Source organism: Leuresthes tenuis, unplaced genomic scaffold (genome assembly GCF_036924035.1).
Source record: "Leuresthes tenuis unplaced genomic scaffold, fLeuTen1.0.hap1 SCAF_1, whole genome shotgun sequence".
In the NCBI taxonomy this organism is placed as follows: Eukaryota; Metazoa; Chordata; class Actinopteri; order Atheriniformes; family Atherinopsidae; genus Leuresthes; species Leuresthes tenuis.
The window spans coordinates 41,478,896-41,498,079 of record NW_027325355.1 but is presented as its reverse complement, the minus strand read 5'-3'; the positions used below and the strand labels follow the sequence as shown (position 1 = coordinate 41,498,079).

At 45.7% G+C, this 19,184-nt stretch overlaps 14 pseudogenes; all 14 read left to right on the top strand.

Annotated features, from left to right (window-relative positions):
* The first annotated feature begins 186 nt into the window (after window positions 1-186).
* LOC140294098 (5S ribosomal RNA) lies at window positions 187-305 on the top strand (annotated as a pseudogene).
* Window positions 306-867: 562 nt separating this feature from the next.
* LOC140297938 (5S ribosomal RNA) lies at window positions 868-986 on the top strand (annotated as a pseudogene).
* A 269-nt stretch (window positions 987-1,255) lies between these two features.
* On the top strand, window positions 1,256-1,374 carry LOC140290503 (5S ribosomal RNA; annotated as a pseudogene).
* Window positions 1,375-1,643: 269 nt separating this feature from the next.
* Window positions 1,644-1,762, top strand: LOC140269070 (5S ribosomal RNA; annotated as a pseudogene).
* Window positions 1,763-2,419: 657 nt separating this feature from the next.
* LOC140289559 (5S ribosomal RNA) lies at window positions 2,420-2,537 on the top strand (annotated as a pseudogene).
* A 269-nt stretch (window positions 2,538-2,806) lies between these two features.
* On the top strand, window positions 2,807-2,930 carry LOC140270858 (5S ribosomal RNA; annotated as a pseudogene).
* Window positions 2,931-3,199: 269 nt separating this feature from the next.
* Window positions 3,200-3,318, top strand: LOC140300653 (5S ribosomal RNA; annotated as a pseudogene).
* Window positions 3,319-3,587: 269 nt separating this feature from the next.
* Window positions 3,588-3,706, top strand: LOC140293631 (5S ribosomal RNA; annotated as a pseudogene).
* Window positions 3,707-4,363: 657 nt separating this feature from the next.
* LOC140293416 (5S ribosomal RNA) lies at window positions 4,364-4,481 on the top strand (annotated as a pseudogene).
* A 269-nt stretch (window positions 4,482-4,750) lies between these two features.
* On the top strand, window positions 4,751-4,868 carry LOC140289361 (5S ribosomal RNA; annotated as a pseudogene).
* Window positions 4,869-5,137: 269 nt separating this feature from the next.
* LOC140270844 (5S ribosomal RNA) lies at window positions 5,138-5,261 on the top strand (annotated as a pseudogene).
* A 272-nt stretch (window positions 5,262-5,533) lies between these two features.
* Window positions 5,534-5,652, top strand: LOC140288678 (5S ribosomal RNA; annotated as a pseudogene).
* A 269-nt stretch (window positions 5,653-5,921) lies between these two features.
* Window positions 5,922-6,040, top strand: LOC140283862 (5S ribosomal RNA; annotated as a pseudogene).
* Window positions 6,041-6,315: 275 nt separating this feature from the next.
* LOC140291467 (5S ribosomal RNA) lies at window positions 6,316-6,434 on the top strand (annotated as a pseudogene).
* Window positions 6,435-19,184: the final 12,750 nt, after the last annotated feature.

Genomic DNA, 19,184 nt, shown 5'->3' with positions numbered 1-19,184 from the left:
GCTGCTGCTTCTTTGTTGGCAGACACGAAGTGATCTGAGAGTCTCAGTTTCAGCTGCAGAGAATAATAACATCAGGGAAGAAGATGTGCCCACTACAAGTCAGCCTTTCTCTGCAATTATCTGGTTACATAGAAGAAGTGTATGATTCCAGTACCTATATAATGCACATTTGTCACAGCTATTGTTGCTTACGGCCGCACCACCCTGAATATGCCCGACCTCGTCTGATCTTGGAAGCCAAGGAGGGTTGGGCGTGGTTAGTACTTGGATGGAAGACCTCTTGGGAATACCAGGTACTGTAAGCGTTTTCTCTTCTCTCTACCACCTGCATGTCTTTTGTTGCAACGCCTGATCACCCTGTGACACATGAGGAAGTTGGTCATCTTCAGCTGCTGCTTCTTTGTTGGCAGACACGAAGTGATCTGAGAGTCTCAATTTCAGCTGCAGAGAATAATCACATCAGGGAAGAAGATGTGCCCACTACAAGTCAGCCTTTCTCGGCAATTATCTGGTTGCATAGAGGAACCGTATGATTCCAGTACCTATATAATGCACATTTGTCAGAGACATTGTTGCTTACGGCCACACAACCCTGAACATGCCCGACCTCGTCTGATCTCGGAAGCCAAGCACAGTTGGGCCTGGTTTGTACTTGGATGGAAGACCTCTTGGTCATCTTCAGCTACTGCTGCTTTGTTGGCAGACACGAAGTGATCTGAGAGTCTCAATTTCAGCTGCAGAGAATAATCACATCAGGGAAGAAGATGTGCCCACTACAAGTCAGCCTTTCTCGGCAATTATCTGGTTACATAGAGGAAGTGTATGATTCCAGTACCTATATAATGCACATTTGTCACAGATATTGTTGCTTACGGCCACACCACCCTGAATAAGCCCGACCTCGTCTGATCTTGGAAGTCAAGCAGGTTTGGGCCTGGTTAGTACTTGGATGGGAGACTGCTTGGGAATACCAGGTGCTGTAAGCTTTTTCTCTTCTCTCTACCACCTGCATGTCTTTTGTTGCAACGTCTGATCACCCTTTGACACATGAGGAAGTTGGTCATCTTCAGCTGCTGCTGCTTTGTTGGCAGACACGAAGTGATCTGAGAGTCTCAGTTTCAGTTGCAGAGAATGATCACATCAGAGAAGATGATTTGCCCGCTACACATAAGCCTTTCTCGGCAATTATCTGGTTGCATAGAGGAACCGTATGATTCCAGTACCTATATAATGCACATTTGTCAGAGACATTGTTGCTTACGGCCACACCACCCTGAATAAGCCCGACCTCGTCTGATCTCGGACGCCAAGCAGGGTTGTACCTGGTTAGTACTTGGATGGGAGACAGCTTGGGAATACCAGGTGCTGTAAGCTTTTTCTCTTCTCTCTACCACCTGCATGTCTTTTGTTGCAACGTCTGATCACCCTGTGACACGTGAAGAAGTTGGTCATCTTCAGCTGCTGCTGCTTTGTTGGAAGACACGAAGTGATCTGAGAGTCTCAGTTTCAGCTGAAGAGAATAATCACGTCAGGGAAGAAGATGTGCCCACTACACATCAGCCGTTCTCATCAATTATCTGGTTACATAGAGGAACCGTATGATTCCTGTACTTATATAATGCACATTTGTCACAGACATTGTTACTTACGGCCACACCACCCTGAATTTACCTGACCTGGTCTGATCTCGGAAGCCAAGCAGTGTTGGGCCTGGTTAGTACTTGGGTGGGAGACCGCTTGGGAATACCAGGTGCTGTAAGCTTTTTCTCTTCTCTCTACCACCTGCATGTGTTTTGTTGCAACGTCTGATCACCCTGTGACACATGAGGAAGTTGGTCATCTTCAGCTGCTGCTGCTTTGTTGGCAGACACGAAGTGATCTGAGAGTCTCAGTTTCAGCTGAAGAGAATGATCACATCAGAGAAGATGATATGCCCACTACACATCAGCCTTTCTCGGCAATTATCTGGTTTCATAGAGGAAGTGTATGATTCCAGTACCTATATAATTCACATTTGTAACAAATATTGTTGCTTACCGCCACACCACCCTGAATAAGCCCCACCTTGTCTTATCCTGGAAGCCAAGCAGGGTTGGGTCTGGTTTGTACTTCAATGGGAGACTGCTTGGGAATACCAGGTGCTGTAAGCTTTTTCTCTTCTCTCTACCACCTGCATGTCTTTTGTTGCAACATCTGATCACCCTGTGACACATGAGGAAGTTTGTCATCTTCAGCTTCTGCTACTTTGTTGGCAGACACGAAGTGATCTGAGAGTCTCAGTTTCAACTGAAGAGAATAATCACGTCAGGGAAGAAGATGTGCCCACTACACATAAGCCTTTCTCTGCAATTATCTGGTTACATAGAGGAACCGTATGATTCCAGTACCTATATAATGCACATTTGTCACAGACATTGTCGCTTACGGCCACACCACCCTGAACATGCCTGACCTCGTCTGATCTCGGAAGCCAAGCACGGTTGGCCTGGTTAGTACTTGGGTGGGAGACTGCTTGGGAATACCAGGTGCTGTAAGCTTTATCTCTTCTCTGGACCACCTGAATGTCTTTTGTTGCAACGTCTGATCACCCTGTGACACATGAGGAAGTTGGTCATCTTCAGCTTCTGCTGCTTTGTTGGCAGACACGAAGTGATCTGAGAGTCTCAGTTTCAGCTGCAGAGAATAATCACGTCAGGGAAGAAGATGTGCCCACTACACATAAGCCTTTCTCTGCAATTATCTGGTTACATAGAGGAACCGTATGATTCCAGTACCTATATAATGCACATTTGTCACAGAGATTGTCGCTTACGGCCACACCACCCTGAATATAATATGCCCGACCTCGTCCGATCTCGGAAGCCAAGCGGGGTTGTGCCTGGTTAGTACTTGGGTGGGAGACTGCTTGGGAATACCAGGTGCTGTAAGCTTTTTCTCTTTTCTCTACCACCTGCATGTCTTTTGTTGCAACGTCTGATCACCCTGTGACACATGAGGAAGGTGGTCATCTTCAGCTGCTGCTGCTTTGTTGGCAGACACGAAGTGATCTGAGAGTCTCAGTTTCAGCTGCAGAGAATAATCACATCAGGGAAGAAGATGTGCCCACTACAAGTCAGCCTTTCTCGGCAATTATCTGGTTACATAGAGGAACCGTATGATTCCAGTACCTATATAATGCACATTTGTCACAGACCATGTTGCTTACGGCCACACCACCCTGAACATGCCCGACCTCGTCTGATCTCGGAAGCCAAGGAGGGTTGGGCCTGGTTAGTACTTAAATGGGAGACCGCTTGGGAATACCAGGAGCTGTAAGCTTTTTGTCTTCTCTCGACCACCTGCATGTCTTTTGTTGCAACGTCTGATCCCCCTGTGACACATGAGGAAGTTGGTCATCTTCAGCTGCTGCTGCTTTGTTGGCAGACACGAAGTGATCTGAGAGTCTCAGTTTCAGCTGCAGAGAATAATCACATCAGGGAAGAAGATGTGCCCATAACAAGTCAGCCTTTCTCATCAATTATCTGGTTACATAGAGGAATTGTATGATTCCAGTACCTATATAATGCACATTTGTCACAGAAATTGTTCCTTACGGCCAAACCACCCTGAATATGTCTGACCTGGTCTGCTCTCAGAAGCCAAGCAGGGTTGGGCCTGGTTAGTTCTTGAATGGGAGACCGCTTGCGAATACCAGGTGCTGTAAGCTTTTTCTCTTCTCTGGACCACCTGAATGTCTTTTGTTGCAACGTCTGATCACCCTGTGACACATGAGGAAGTTGGTCATCTTCAGCTTCTGCTGCTTTGTTGGCAGACACGAAGTGATCTGAGAGTCTCAGTTTCAGCTGAAGAGAATGATCACATCAGAGAAGATGATATGCCCACTACACATCAGCCTTTCTCGGCAATTATCTGGTTTCATAGAGGAATTGTATGATTCCAGTACCTATATAATTCACATTTCTAACAAATATTGTTGCTTACCGCCACACCACCCTGAATAAGCCCCACCTTGTCTTATCCTGGAAGCCAAGCAGGGTTGGGTCTGGTTCGTACTTCAATGGGAGACTGCTTGGGAATACCAGGTGCTGTAAGCTTTTTCTCTTCTCTCTACCACCTGCATGTGTTTTGTTGCAACGTCTGATCACCCTGTGACACATGAGGAAGTTTGTCATCTTCAGCTGCTGCTGCTTTGTTGGCAGACACGAAGTGATCTGAGAGTCTCAGTTTCAACTGAAGAGAATAATAACGTCAGGGAAGAAGATGTGCCCACTACACATCAGCCTTTCTCGGCAATTATCTGGTTACATAGAGGAAGTGTATGATTCCAGTACCTATATAATGCACATTTGTCACAGACATTGTTGCTTACGGCCACACCACCCTCAATATGCCTGACCTCGTCTGATCTCGGAAGCCAAGCACGGTTGGCCTGGTTAGTACTTGGGTGGGAGACTGCTTGGGAATACCAGGTGCTGTAAGCTTTTTCTCTTCTCTGGACCACCTGAATGTCTTTTGTTGCAACGTCTGATCACCCTGTGACACATGAGGAAGTTGGTCATCTTCAGCTTCTGCTGCTTTGTTGGCAGACACGAAGTGATCTGAGAGTCTCAGTTTCAGCTGCAGAGAATGATCACGTCAGGGAAGAAGATGTGCCCACTACACATAAGCCTTTCTCTGCAATTATCTGGTTACATAGAGGAACCATATGATTCCAGTACCTATATAATGCACATTTGTCACAGACATTGTCGCTTACGGCCACACCACCCTGAACATGCCTGACCTCGTCTGATCTCGGAAGCCAAGCAAGGTTGGCCTGGTTAGTACTTGGGTGGGAGACTGCTTGGGAATACCAGGTGCTGTAAGCTTTATCTCTTCTCTGGACCACCTGAATGTCTTTTGTTGCAACGTCTGATCACCCTGTGACACATGAGGAAGTTGGTCATCTTCAGCTGCTGCTGCTTTGTTGGCAGACACGAAGTGATCTGAGAGTCTCAGTTTCAGCTGCAGAGAATAATCACGTCAGGGAAGAAGATGTGCCCACTACACATAAGCCTTTCTCTGCAATTATCTGGTTACATAGAGGAACCGTATGATTCCAGTACCTATATAATGCACATTTGTCACAGAGATTGTCGCTTACGGCCACACCACCCTGAATATAATATGCCCGACCTCGTCCGATCTCGGAAGCCAAGCGGGGTTGTGCCTGGTTAGTACTTGGGTGGGAGACTGCTTGGGAATACCAGGTGCTGTAAGCTTTTTGTCTTCTCTCTACCACCTGCATGTCTTTTGTTGCAACGTCTGATCACCCTGTGACACATGAGGAAGTTGGTCATCTTCAGCTGCTGCTGCTTCTTTGTTGGCAGACACAAAGTGATCTGAGAGTCTCAGTTTCAGCTGGAGAGAATAATCACATCAGGGAAGAAGATATGCCCACTACACATCAGCCTTTCTCTGCAATTATCTGGTTACATAGAGGAACTGTATGATTCCAGTACCTATATAATGCACATTTGTCACAGACTTTGTTGCTTACGGCCACACCACCCTGAACATATCCAACCTTGTCCGATCTCGGAAGCCAAGCACGGTTGGGCCTGGTTAGTACTTAGATGGGAGACTGCTTGGGAATACCAGGTGCTGTAAGCTTTTTGTCTTCTCTCTACCACCTGCATGTCTTTTGTTGCAACGTCTGATCACCCTGTGACACATGAGGAAGTTGGTCATCTTCAGCTCCTGCTGCTTTGTTGGCAGACATGAGGTAATCTGAGAGTCTCAGTTTCAGCTACAGAGAATAATCACGTCAGGGAAGAAGATGTGCCCACTACAAGTCAGCTTTTCTCTGCAATTATCTGGTTACATAGAGGAACCGTATGATTCCAGTACCTATATAATGCACATTTGTCACAGTTATGGTTGCTTACGGCCACACCACCCTGAACATGACAGACCTCGTCTGATCTCGGAAGCCAAGTAGGGTTGGGCCTGGTTAGTACTTAAATGGGAGACTGCTTGGGAATACCAGGTGCTGTAAGCTTTTTGTCTTCTCTCTACCACCTGCATGTCTTTTGTTGCAACGTCTGATCACCCTGTGACACATGAGGAAGTTGGTCATCTTCAGCTGCTGCTGCTGCTGCTTTGTTGGCAGACACGAAGTGATCTGAGAGTCTCAGTTTCAGCTGCAGAGAATAATCACGTCAGGGAAGAAGATGTGCCCACTACAAGTCAGCTTTTTTCTGCAATTATCTGGTTACATAGAGGGACCGTATGATTCCAGTACCTATATAATGCACATTTGTCACAGAGATTGTTGCTTACGGCCAAACAACCCTGAATATGTCTGACCTCGTCTGATCTCAGAAGCCAAGCAGTGTTGGGCCTGGTTAGTACTTAAATGGGAGACCGCTTGGGAATACCAGGTGCTATAAGCTTTTTGTCTTCTCTTGACCACCTGCATGTCTTTTGTTGCAACGTCTGATCACCCTGTGACACATGAGGAAGTTGGTCATCTTCAGCTGCTGCTGCTTTGTTGGCAGACACGAAGTGATCTGAGAGTCTCAGTTTCAGCTGGAGAGAATGATCACATCAGAGAAGATGATATGCCCACTACACATCAGCCTTTCTCTGCAATTATCTGGTTACATAGAGGAAGTGTATGATTCCAGTACTTAGCAGCCACCACCCCAAGGCCCCTAAGGGACCCCGCCCCACACCGCAAGACAGCCCCACCTGCAAGCCCCCAAAACTGCCCTCCAAGCCCGACACACAGTCCCCCCCAGCAATGACCAACCCGGTCCCCACGACCCGAGAGACCACCAGACGCCCGAAGCCACACAGTTAATCAGCGGGGACCAGAGAGAATGAAATTCAGCCAATTGATGTTTTAAGGAGGCAGACATTGTTCCCATGCTAATATAATCTAAAAGAACATTTCTAAACAGGTTAATACACAGACTGTTTTTCGCTTTCCAGTTCATGAGAATAGTTTTCTTTGCGATACATAACACTGCGAGGACCATGCAAACAAGCAGAGAAAAAACAAACACACAAACAAACAAAAACAAGCACAAGTAGTGGCAATCGCATACAACACAACTGTGCATATAGATGACCTGAGGCGACATGGTAATACATCAACTGCTACTGGACTAATGAATGTGTATTGTGTGTGTGTGTGTGTGTGTGTGTGAGAACATGCAACACCCATGGCACAGGACCTACATGATAACCGTTCTTACTTATGAGTGTATAAGTGTACACGGCCACAATCCACAGCCCCCCCAAGCAATCAGAAACAGGCAGAGAGGCCCACAAGACCCAGGCCACCAGCAGCCCCCACGGAGCACAGAACCCAGGATGCCCACCGCAGGGACAACCACGCATCCACCCAGAAGACAGCAGTGGAAGCCCCCGGACAGAGCCCCCATAAGCATAGGGCAGAGGCGCCCGGGAGCCAGGGGCAACAGCCCACCGACCCCACCAGGCCCCAGCCGCCCAGACATGGGCCGTGCACCGGACCCGGCCCCAGGAGCCCGAGCGCCCCAAAACCCCCCGGCAGAGGCCCCACCCAATACCCGGGAGGGCCAAGCGCCCCAGACAGCCACGCAGTGGGTCAGCGCCTGCCCCAGTGCCCCTGGCCAAGAGCCCTGGCAGTCAAGACGTGCCCACAGGTGGGTGAAGTCGCGAGGAGTGGGGAGAGGCAACGCCGCCCCCCCATTGGGAGAAGCACAGGCAGGCCAGGCGACAGCAAGTCCCAGACCCAGGCCCAATCATCACCACACACACTTTCACGTCCCATACATCCACACATCCACACGTCATCCCTCCCTTGACTCCGCTGGGGTCTAGCACAGTGGGCACACCATGGGGCCAGCAGCCCCCCAGCCACCACAGACCCTGAACCAGCAGAATAATTAATTCCTCCTGGCCACTCCTTCCCGAGCAGCAACCAGGAAGCAGGGGTGTGAGAAGACCCCTCCCCTCACCCTTCTGGCTCTTCAATATTTTCTAATAGTGAGCGATTAAAATTGAGGGGCAGCCAACCTTGTAGAACTGGGAGCGCGGCCCTCTGGGCAGCCTACATACCCAAAGAGCCCTGTCCACCAGATGCCACTCAGTGCAACCACCCCCCAAGACCTAATGTGTGTGTGTGTGTTTGATAAGTAGTGATGTCTAAGGTGTAATTAAAACAGGGGCGGGGAACTGCAGAGTGCAGCCAAGGGGACCACCTACGTGGCCCCATCCACTACACCCCACAGAACACACACGCCCCCCAAAACCCTTCATGTGTGAGTGTGTGCTGTGTAAAGGAGCCAAAAGGGAGAGGGTATGGGGATATACACCGGGAGAGCTACTCTCCCCCGGAGAGGGCAGCCAGGGACTGGCAGCAATAGGCACCCCCGCTACCTCGGACCCAACACAGGGCAGGAGGGCCTGATGTCCACCAGGCTCGGGGCCTGCAGCGACCATATTCCGGGAGCTACTGTACCCCCAGAAGGTACCCACCCCGCCCCACCCCACTCAACCCAACCCCACCCCACCCCGGAGGACCTCTACAAACAAACACACAAACAACAACAAACAAACCACCCGGTCACACCAGACGCAGCAGCCCGGGCCTGAGACCCACCATCACCCTGGCCCCCCCCCATCAGGGGAAAAGCAACCCCCCCACCGCACGCCCCAACACCCTAAAGAAAACAACCACCTGCGGACACCCTGGAGGTCCCACAGCAACAAGCCTGGCACCAGGACCTGCACTAACCCACCCATACTGTGGCATGTCCAGGGCAACCCAGCCCCCCCCGGGCGCAAGGCAGCGCCCAGCCACCAGGGCCCAGGCCCAGCACTACCACCCACGCCAGAGCGGCCCGGCCACCCGGTACAGAGCCAGCAGCCACCACCCCAAGGCCCCTAAGGGACCCCGCCCCACACAGCAAGACAGCCCCACCCGCAAGCCCCCAAAACTGCCCTCCAAGCCCGACACACAGTCCCCCCCAGCAATGACCAACCCAGTCCCCACGACCCGAGAGACCACCAGACGCCCGAAGCCACACAGTTAATCAGCGGGGACCAGAGAGAATGAAATTCAGCCAATTGATGTTTTAAGGAGGCAGACATTGTTTCCATGCTAATATAATCTAAAAGAACATTTCTAAACAGGTTAATACACAGATTATTCTTCACTTTCCAGTTCATGAGAATAGTTTTCTTTGCGATACATAACACTGTGAGGACCATGTGTGCTGAGTTAATTTCCATGTTGATGTTGTCTAAGTCACTCAGCATGCAGGAATACTACACTTTAGCCATGTTGATAGGTCCGTACAGACTTCAAACCAGAACTTCTGGACAGGCGCACAAAACCACAAAGCGTGTGCATAATCATCAGGTGTGTTATCTGTGCAATGTGAGCAGATGTTAGAGTGTGTTAGACCCATCCTGAACATCCTTTTTCCTGTATAGTGTGTTCTATGAAGAATTTTGTATTGTATGAGCTGTAAATTAGGATTTCGAGTCATTCTAAAGGTGTTCAAACATATTTGTGGCCAGAAGCTGTGTGGTTCATCTATTGGGCTAGGTTTAAACCATTTTGATATATACTGTAACCTATTGGCTAAGGAATAGCGCTGAAAATGAGGTAAATCTAATCAACCACTTTCCTTGGTTTTCTGTAGCGTTTTTAAACTAATACGTGGTGGTTTGTTTTTCCACAGAAATTTGGAGATGCATTAATCTAGTGACTTAAACCAAGTAGCAGATGGTTTTATGGGGATCATTGAGAACAAATAGTTAACTTTTGGTAGTATCATCATTTTAATGGTTGTAACTCTCCCCATAAGTGATATAGGTAAGGACTTCCAACGAGAGAGATCGTCCTCTACTGTCTTTAATAATTGCACATAATTTAGCTTTGTTAGCTCTGAGAGCCTGGAGGAAATGTTTATGCCTAAATATCTAATATTTCCTGACTGTAAAGTGATCGCAGGTATATTCTGGACCCTACAGTTAATGGGCAGAACTGTGGTCTTAGACCAATTGATAGAGTAGTCAGAAAGTGCTGAGAATTTATTTATGAGTGTGATCGTGTGAGTGAGAGATGTCTGTGAGTTGTGGAGGAAAAGTAATACATCATCAGCATAAAGACTTATTTTATGCTCAATATTTTGGGGTTGGATGCCTTTAATATTTCTATCTTGTCTGATAGCAGCTGCAAAAGGTTCGATGAAAATAGCAAAAAGTGATGGAGAAAGTGGGCAACCCTGTCTTGTACCTCTCTGCAGACTGAAGCTTGGAGAAGTTTGATCATTTGTCCTGACACTTGCATTTGGGGAGCTTTATAATATGCTTATCCAGTTGATGAAGTGTGACCCAAACCCGAATTTTTTTAATGCTGCGAATAAAAATTTCCAGTTCACTCGATCAAATGCTTTTTCTGCATCTAGAGAGACTATTGTGGTTTCCAGGTTGTCGATGGTAGAATCGTCTATGAGATTAATTAGCCTGTGAGTGTTAGTGGATGAGTGTCTACCCTTTATGAAACCTGTCTGGTCAGGATGTATTATAAGTGCAGTTATTTCTTCTATTCTTTTGGCGAGGGCTTTACAAATTATTTTGAGGTCTGCATTTATTAGAGATATTGGGCGGTAGCTGGATGGAAGTATGGGGTCTTTTCCTGGTTTCTGTAGCAGGATAATGTTAGCAGAGTTCATGTGTGGGGATAATCTGCCATTCTGCTTAACTTGTAATACCATTTTGTGAAATGCAGTGCCAAAATAGTCCACAATTCTTTGTAGAACTCTGCTGGAAAACCATCTGGTGGCCACCCGGGGCTTTGTTACTAGGCATATGTTGAAGGGCTTCATGGAGTTCTCCTATTGAGAGAGGTGAATCCAAAGCCATTGCCTGTTCGGTTTGTAATTTTGGAAGGTTGATATTACTAAGAAACTGATCTATGTTACTGGCTGATGGATCATTTTGTGATGAATATGAGGTTTTATAGAAGTCCCTAAAAGCATTGTTGATTTCATGGGTGACATTTCTTTTTCAGTCTTTAACAGAAGTGATTGTTGTTTTCTCTTTATTTCTCTTTAGAAAATGGATTTTGGTGTCTGAAATATCCCTCATCAAGGAACTGCTAACTATGAATTCCTTCACTTAAACCAAGTTAAAACTGCTTTGTCCTTCATATTTATCCACGTCTACGCTGGTTTCAATGATAAACTTCTTTATATTACCTTATATGAGAAAGAACCACACTTGTTCTTCTAGAATCCGAAATTCGCTTTCTTTCAAGGAGATAGTGAAGATTTCAGATATTGCCATAAAATGAATTGCTTCACTCAAACCAAGTTAAAACTGCTTTGTCCTTCATATTTGTCAATGTTTAAGATGGTTTCAAACATAAATTTCTTTTTATAATCTTGTATGAGAAAAAAACACATGTTTGAGCAATACACTCCTTATGAGGAGTAATGCACGTTTCAGGATTTTGCTGTAAAATGAAATCCTTCACTTCAACCAAGTTAAAACTGCTTTGTCCTTCTTATTTATCCATGTCTAAGCTGGTTTCAAGTATAAACTTCTTTATATTACCTTATATGAGAAAGAACCACACTTGTTCTTCTGGAATCCGAAATTCGCTTTCTTTTAAGTAGATAGTCAAGATTTCAGATATTGCCATAAAATGAATTGCTTCACTCAAACCAAGTTAAAACTGCTTTGTCCTTCATATTTGTCCATGTTTAAGCTGGTTTCAAACATAAACTTCTTTGTATAACCTTGTATGAGAAAGAACCACACTTATGGTTGAGCAATACGCTCTTTATGAGGATTTAGCTGTAAAATGAATTCCTTCACTTTTTTCCCTTGTTCTGTTCAGCATTATGGCAGCAGAATTGTGAATACCTTTTATGCCAAACTGATTTGCTTTGCCAAGGGAAGTTTTATAAATGTAAAGCTCCCCTTGATGCCCATTTATTTATTTCTTGTTATATATAACATGTAATGGAACTGAACTGGACCGGGGGAAAAGGAAAGAAGAGGAAACAGAACAAAAAAAGAAACAAAAACCAGACAACCAGCTGCTACACCTGTAAAAAAACAAAACAGACAATAATCCATGGTCTCTGTTGCGAATCCAGCCTTTGCGCCACCAGGAGCACCTGAAAGCAGACAAGCAGAGAACAAACAAACAACAACAAGCACAAGTAGTGGCAATCGCATACAACACAACTGTGGATATAGATGACCTGAGGCGACATGGTAATACATCAACTGCTACTGGACTAATGAATGTGTGTTGTGTGTGTGTGTGTGGGGGGAACATGCAACACCCATGGCACAGGACCTACATGATAACCGTGCTTAGTTATGAGTGTATAAGTGTACACGGCCACAATCCACAGCCCCCCCCCAAGCAATCAGAAGCAGGCAGAGAGGCCCACAAGACCCAGGCCACCAGCAGCCCCCACGGAGCACAGAACCCAGGATGCCCACCGCAGGGACAACCACGCATCCACCCAGTAGACAGCAGTGGAAGCCCCCGGACAGAGCCCCCATAAGCATAGGGCAGAGGCCCCCCGGGAGCCAGGGACAACAGCCCACCGACCCCACCAGGCCACGGACCCGGGCCCCAGGAACCCAAAACGCCCCAAAACCCCCCGGCAGAGGCCCCACCCAATAACCGGGAGGGCCAAGCACCCCAGACAGCCACGCAGTGGGTCAGCGCCTGCCCCAGCTTCCCTGGCCAAGTTACTGGGAGTCAAGACGTGCCCACAGGTGGGTGAAGTTGCGAGCAGTGGGGAGAGGCAACGCCGCCCCCCTATTGGGAGAAGCACAGGCAGGCTAGGCGACGGCAAGTCCCAGACCCAGGCCCAATCATCACCACACACACTTTGACGTCCCATACATCCACACATCCACACGTCCTCCCTCCCTTGACTCCGCTGGGGTGTAGCGCAGCGGGCACACAGCGTGCTGTGTACAGGAGCCAAAAGGGAGAGGGGTATGGGGATATACACCGGGGGACTGGCTGCAATATGCACCCCCACCACCTGGGACCCAACACAGGGCAGGAGGGCCTGATGTCCACCAGGCTCAGGGCCTGCAGCGACTGTATCCCCAGAAGGTACGCACCCAACCCCACCCCACTCAACCCAACCCCACCCCACTCCGGAGGACCTCTACAAACAAACAAACAAACAACAACAAACAAACCACCCGGTCACACCAGACGCAGCAGCCTGGGCCTGAGATCCACCATCACCCAGGCCACCCCCCCAACAGGGGAAAAGCACAACGCCCACCGCACGCCCCAACACCCTAAAGAAAACAACCACCTGCGGACACCCTGGAGGTCCCAGAGCAACAAGCCTGGCACCAGGACCTGCACCAACCCACCCATACTCCATGAAGCCCTTCAACATATGCCTAGTAACAAAGCCCCGGGTGGCCACCAGATGGTTTTCCAGCAGAGTTCTACAAAGAATTTTGGACTGTTTTGGCACCTGCATTTCACAAAATGGTATTACAAGTTAAGCAGAATGGCAGATTATCCCCACACATAAACTCTTCTAACATTATCCTGCTACAGAAACTAGGAAAAGACCCCATACTTCCATCCAGCTACCGCCCAATAACTCTAATAAATGCAGACCTCAAAATAATTTGTAAAGCCCTCGCCAAAAGAATAGAAAAAATAACTGCACTTATAATACATCCTGACCAGACAGGTTTCATAAAGGGTAGACACTCATCCACTAACACTCACAGGCTAATTAATCTCATAGACGATTCTACCATCGACAACCTGGAAACCACAATAGTCTCTCTAGATGCAGAAAAAGCATTTGATCGAGTGAACTGGAAATTTTTATTCGCAGCATTAAAAAAATTCGGGTTTGGGTCACACTTCATCAACTGGATATTATATAGCTCCTCAAATGCAAGTGTCAGGACAAATGATCAAACTTCTCCAAGCTTCAGTCTGCAGAGAGGTACAAGACCGGGTTGCCCACTTTCTCCCTCACAATACTTTATATATTTTTGATAGTAGTTTTGGGGTGCAGATGCTTAGAAATTCTGCTACCCTAATCGGGAGTTGTAAGTCTGGTTGGTGGAGGATATATTTCTTTCTTATTATAGACTTAAGTTGTTGATATTCTAGGAATTTATTGCTGCCTATCTCATGTTGTGATATGAGCTCATCAAATGAAATAAAATTTCCATTTTGGATTATATGTTCCAGATGTTTGATTCCTTTGATCTTCCACAGAGTAAAGTTTAGCATTTTTTTGTTTTGCAGGATGTCAGGATTGTTCCAGATGGGTGTAAGCTTACACGGGACAAGTGAAGACTTTGTTATTTTTAGAAATTCCCACAAGACAGGGTTGCCCACTTTCTCCATCACTTTTTGCTATTTTCATCGAACCTTTAGCAGCTGCTAACAGACAAGATAGAAATATCTTCGGCGTTGAGGCATCCTGGGTCTGACGGCTTTGCTTTGCGGTAAGACGTATTGCATCACTTCCTGTTGCTTTGTGTGTGTGCACTGTGACAGTTCTCGCTCTCCTTGAACTACTAATAATCACCTTATTTCTCCCTATAATTTACACATCTTGCATAGTTAACTCTATCCCATACTTGTTATATTCTAACGCTCACTCTTACAGATCTTTAGTCTTTATTTTTCACTTTTTAGCGGTGTATCTGGTTCTCTAGCTTAGCATGGCTACCAGTTCTCTTCCTCTATCTCCTGCTTTCACCTGCTCCGTGTGTCAGATGTTTAGTTACTCCTCTGCCTCCTTTAGTGGTAATGGTACATGTAACAAATGTAGTCTTTTTGTAGTTTTGGAGGCAAGGCTTTCTGAATTGGAAACTCGGCTCTGCACTGTTGAAAACCACCCGATAGCGAGCCAGGCCCCTTTAGTCAGTGCGGAGCCACCTAGCGTAGCTTGCTCTGTTAGTCGTCCCCGAGCAGATCCCGAGCAGCCGGGACTTAAGAGTGGCTGGGTGACTGTCAGGAAGAGGAGTCATAGTCCTAAAGTCAAGCCCGTGGTTCACCATCAACCTGTCCACGTTTCTAATAGATTTTCCCCACTCAGCGACACACCCGCTGAGGAGAAAACCCTGGTAATTGGCAGCTCTATAGTCAGAAACGTGGCATTAGAGACACCAGCGACCATAGTCAAATGCATTCCAGGGGCCAGAGCGGGCGACATAGAATCCTATTTAAAACTGCTGGCTAAGGATAAACGTAAATACGGTAAAATAGTTATTCACGTCGGCGGTAATGACACCCGGTTACGCCAATCGGAGGTCACTAAAATTAATGTTGCATCGGTGTGTAATTTTGCCAAAACAATGTCGGACTCCGTAGTTTTCTCTGGACCCCTGCCAAATCTGACCAGTGATGACATGTTTAGCCGCATGTCCTCATTCAATCGCTGGTTGTCTAGATGGTGTCCAGCAAACAACGTGGGCTACATAGATAATTGGCAATCTTTCTGGAGAAAACCTGGTCTGATGAGGAGAGACGGCATCCATCCCACTTTGGAAGGAGCGGCTCTCATTTCTAGAAATATGGACGAATTTATTAGTCATCCAAAAACATGACATCCCAGGGTTGAGACCAGGATGCAGAGTTGTAGTCTTACACACTTCTCTGCGGCTTCCCACCTGATGCTGCCCCCCCCTCAATCAAAAAACACAAAAGGAGCAAATCCTCTTGTGCAAAAAAAATTTAAAACAAAAACTTTAACTGAACAAAAACATCAAACTATTAAATGTGGTTTGCTGAATATTAGATCTCTCCCTTTGAAGTCTCTGTTAGTGAATGATTTGATTTGTGATCATCATATTGATATATTTTGTCTTACAGAAACCTGGCTGCAGCAGGAGGATCATGTTAGCATTAATGAATCAACTCCCTCTGACTATTTAAATGTTCATGTTCCTAGAACCACAGGTAGAGGAGGAGGAGTGGCAGCTATCTTCAGATCAGGGTTACTAATCAGTCCTAGACCCAAGATTAGTTTTAGCTCTTTTGAATCTCTGATTCTCAGTTTTTCCCACCCAAAGTGGAAATCACAAAAACCTCTTGTGTTTGTTGTTGTGTATCGTCCACCTGGCCCTTATTCTGAGTTTCTGTCTGAATTCTCAGAGTTTTTATCCCAGTTAGTGCTGAGTACAGATAAAGTCATTGTAGTGGGTGACTTTAATATTCATGTAGATGTTGAAAATGACAGCCTAAATATTAACTTTAATTCTATATTAGACTCTATTGGATTTTCTCAAAGTGTTCACAGACCTACTCACTGCCTTAATCATACCCTTGACCTTGTGCTGACTTATGGCATTGAGAGTGAACAGTTAACAGTGTTCCCTCATAACCCTGTCTTGTCTGACCATTTTTTAATAACTTTTGAATTTACATTACTTGACTACACGGTTTCTGAGAAGAATTCTACATATAGAAGGTGTCTGTCAGAGAATGCTGTAACCAGATTTAAAGAGTTGATTTCATCATCCTTTTCTTCACTGCCATGTGCAGATATGACACAGGATGGCTACCTAAATTTTACTCCAGTAGAACTTGACTCTCTTGTTGACAGCACTATAGCTTCAATGCGTACAACACTGGACAATGTTGCCCCTCTGAAAAGGAAGGTAATCAGTCAGAAGAGGTTGGCTCCTTGGTATAATTCACAGCTGCGTGCGTTAAAGCAGACTGCAAGAAAGCTGGAGAGACAGTGGCGTTCCTCTAATTTAGAAGAGTCTCAATTAGTCTGGAAAGATAGTTTAATAACGTATAAGAAAGCACTTCGTAAAGCTAGAACTGCGTATTATTCATTATTGATAGAAGAGAATAAGAATAATCCCAGGTTTCTTTTCAGCACTGTTGCCAGACTGACAAAGACTCCGAGCTCTGTTGAGCCATGTATTCCTTTAACTCTCAGCAGTGATGATTTCATGAGATTCTTCATCAATAAAATTGTTTCTATCAGAGAGAAGATTAATGGAATCCTTCCCATTATTATCACTGATGTATCATCAAGTAGAGCAGCTTTAGAAGTATCTTTCGAACCTGAATTGTATTTAGACGGCTTCTGCCCAGTTGATCTCTCTGAGCTAACAACAGCAATAGTCTCTTCTAAACCATCAACTTGTATGTTAGACCCAATCCCAACCAGACTGTTCAAGGAGGTTTTCCCCTTAATTGACACTTCCATATTGGATTTGATCAATCGGTCTTTGTTGATAGGATATGTACCTCAGACTTTTAAGGTTGCTGTAATTAAACCTTTACTTAAAAAACCTACTCTTGATTCAGAAGTGTTGGCTAATTATCGACCTATATCCAATCTCCCTTTTTTGTCCAAAGTTCTTGAAAAAATAGTTGCAGTTCAACTTTGTGATCATTTACATAGAAATAATCTGTTTGAAGAGTTTCAGTCAGGATTCAGAGTGCATCATAGCACAGAAACGGCACTGGTGAAAGTTACCAATGATCTCCTGTTAGCTTCTGATAGCGGACTTGTTTCTGTGCTTGTCCTGTTGGATCTCAGTGCTGCATTTGATACGATCGATCACAGCATTCTGTTACAGAGACTTGAACATGTTATTGGGATTAAAGGAACTGCATTAGGCTGGTTTAAGTCATATTTATCTGATAGATTCCAGTTTGTTCTTGTAAATGAGGAATCTTCCTCACACGTTGGAGTAAGTCATGGAGTTCCTCAGGGTTCTGTGCTTGGACCGATTCTTTTTACTTTATACATGCTTCCATTAGGTAACATTATCAGACAGCATGGCATAAATTTCCATTGTTATGCTGATGATACTCAGCTGTACTTATCTATGAAACCAGATGAAACCTACAGGTTGGTCAGGCTACAAGCCTGTCTTAAAGACATAAAGACCTGGATGACTCAGAACTGTCTGCTTTTAAATTCAGACAAAACTGAAGTTGTTCTCTTTGGACCTGAGCGCTTCAGGGAGAAATTGTCTAGTTATATAGTTACTCTAGATGGTATTTCCTTGGCTTCTAGTTCTACAGTGAGGAACCTTGGAGTTATTTTTGACCAGAATTTATCATTTGACGCACATATAAAACTGGTTTCTAGGACTGCCTTCTTTCACCTTCGTAATATTGCCAAAATCAGGAACATCCTGTCTCAAGGTGATGCAGAGAAACTAGTTCATGCATTTGTTACTTCAAGATTGGACTACTGTAATTCCTTATTATTGGGCTGTCCCACATATTCTCTGAAAAGCCTCCAGCTGATCCAAAATGCTGCAGCCAGAGTTCTGATGAGAACTAACAGGAGAGATCATGTTTCTCCAGTTTTAGCTTCTCTTCATTGGCTCCCTGTTAAATTCAGAATAGAATTTAAGATTCTTCTCCTCACATATAAAGCTCTTACTGACCGAACTCCATCATATCTTAAAGATCTCATTGTACAATATTTTCCTAACAGAGCACTTCGCTCCCAAACTGCAGGTTTACTTGTTGTTCCCAGAGTTTCTAAAAGTAGAATGGGAGGTAGAGCCTTCAGTTATCAGGCCCCCCTCTTGTGGAATAAGCTGCCAGTAAATGTCCGGGAAGCAGACACCCTTTCCACTTTTAAGATTAGGCTTAAAACTTTTCTTTTCGATAAAGCTTATAGTTAGGGATGGCTCAGGTAATCCTGAAACATCCCATAGTTAAGCTGCTATAGGCTTAGACTGCTGGGGGACCTCATCTGTCACACCTTTCCTCACTTTGCTCTCTTTTTCCCCCTGTTTAATTTCAAAATTGATTTTATGTACATGTGACATTATTGTGGTTATTAACCTATGTTTCCCTGTTCCAACAGATATCCTTTGAATGGCGTTATGGTGTTTTTCCCCCCTCTTTTCCCTCTTTTCTGTCTTCTCAAACCCCAGCTGGTCGAGGCGGATGGCCACCCTTCCTGAGTCTGGTTCTGCCAGAGGTTTCTTCCTGTTAAAAGGGAGTCGTTCCTTTCCACAGTTGCCACAGGCACGCTCAGGACGGGAGATTGGACTGAAGACACATTTCGGTGCAATCTGTTGGTTTCCTTAGCTAGGATATTAATTTTTTTAATTAGCTCTATATGAATTAATTGGATTATGATTACAATGAATTGAATTCCAATTGGCTTGAATTGGACTATATTACT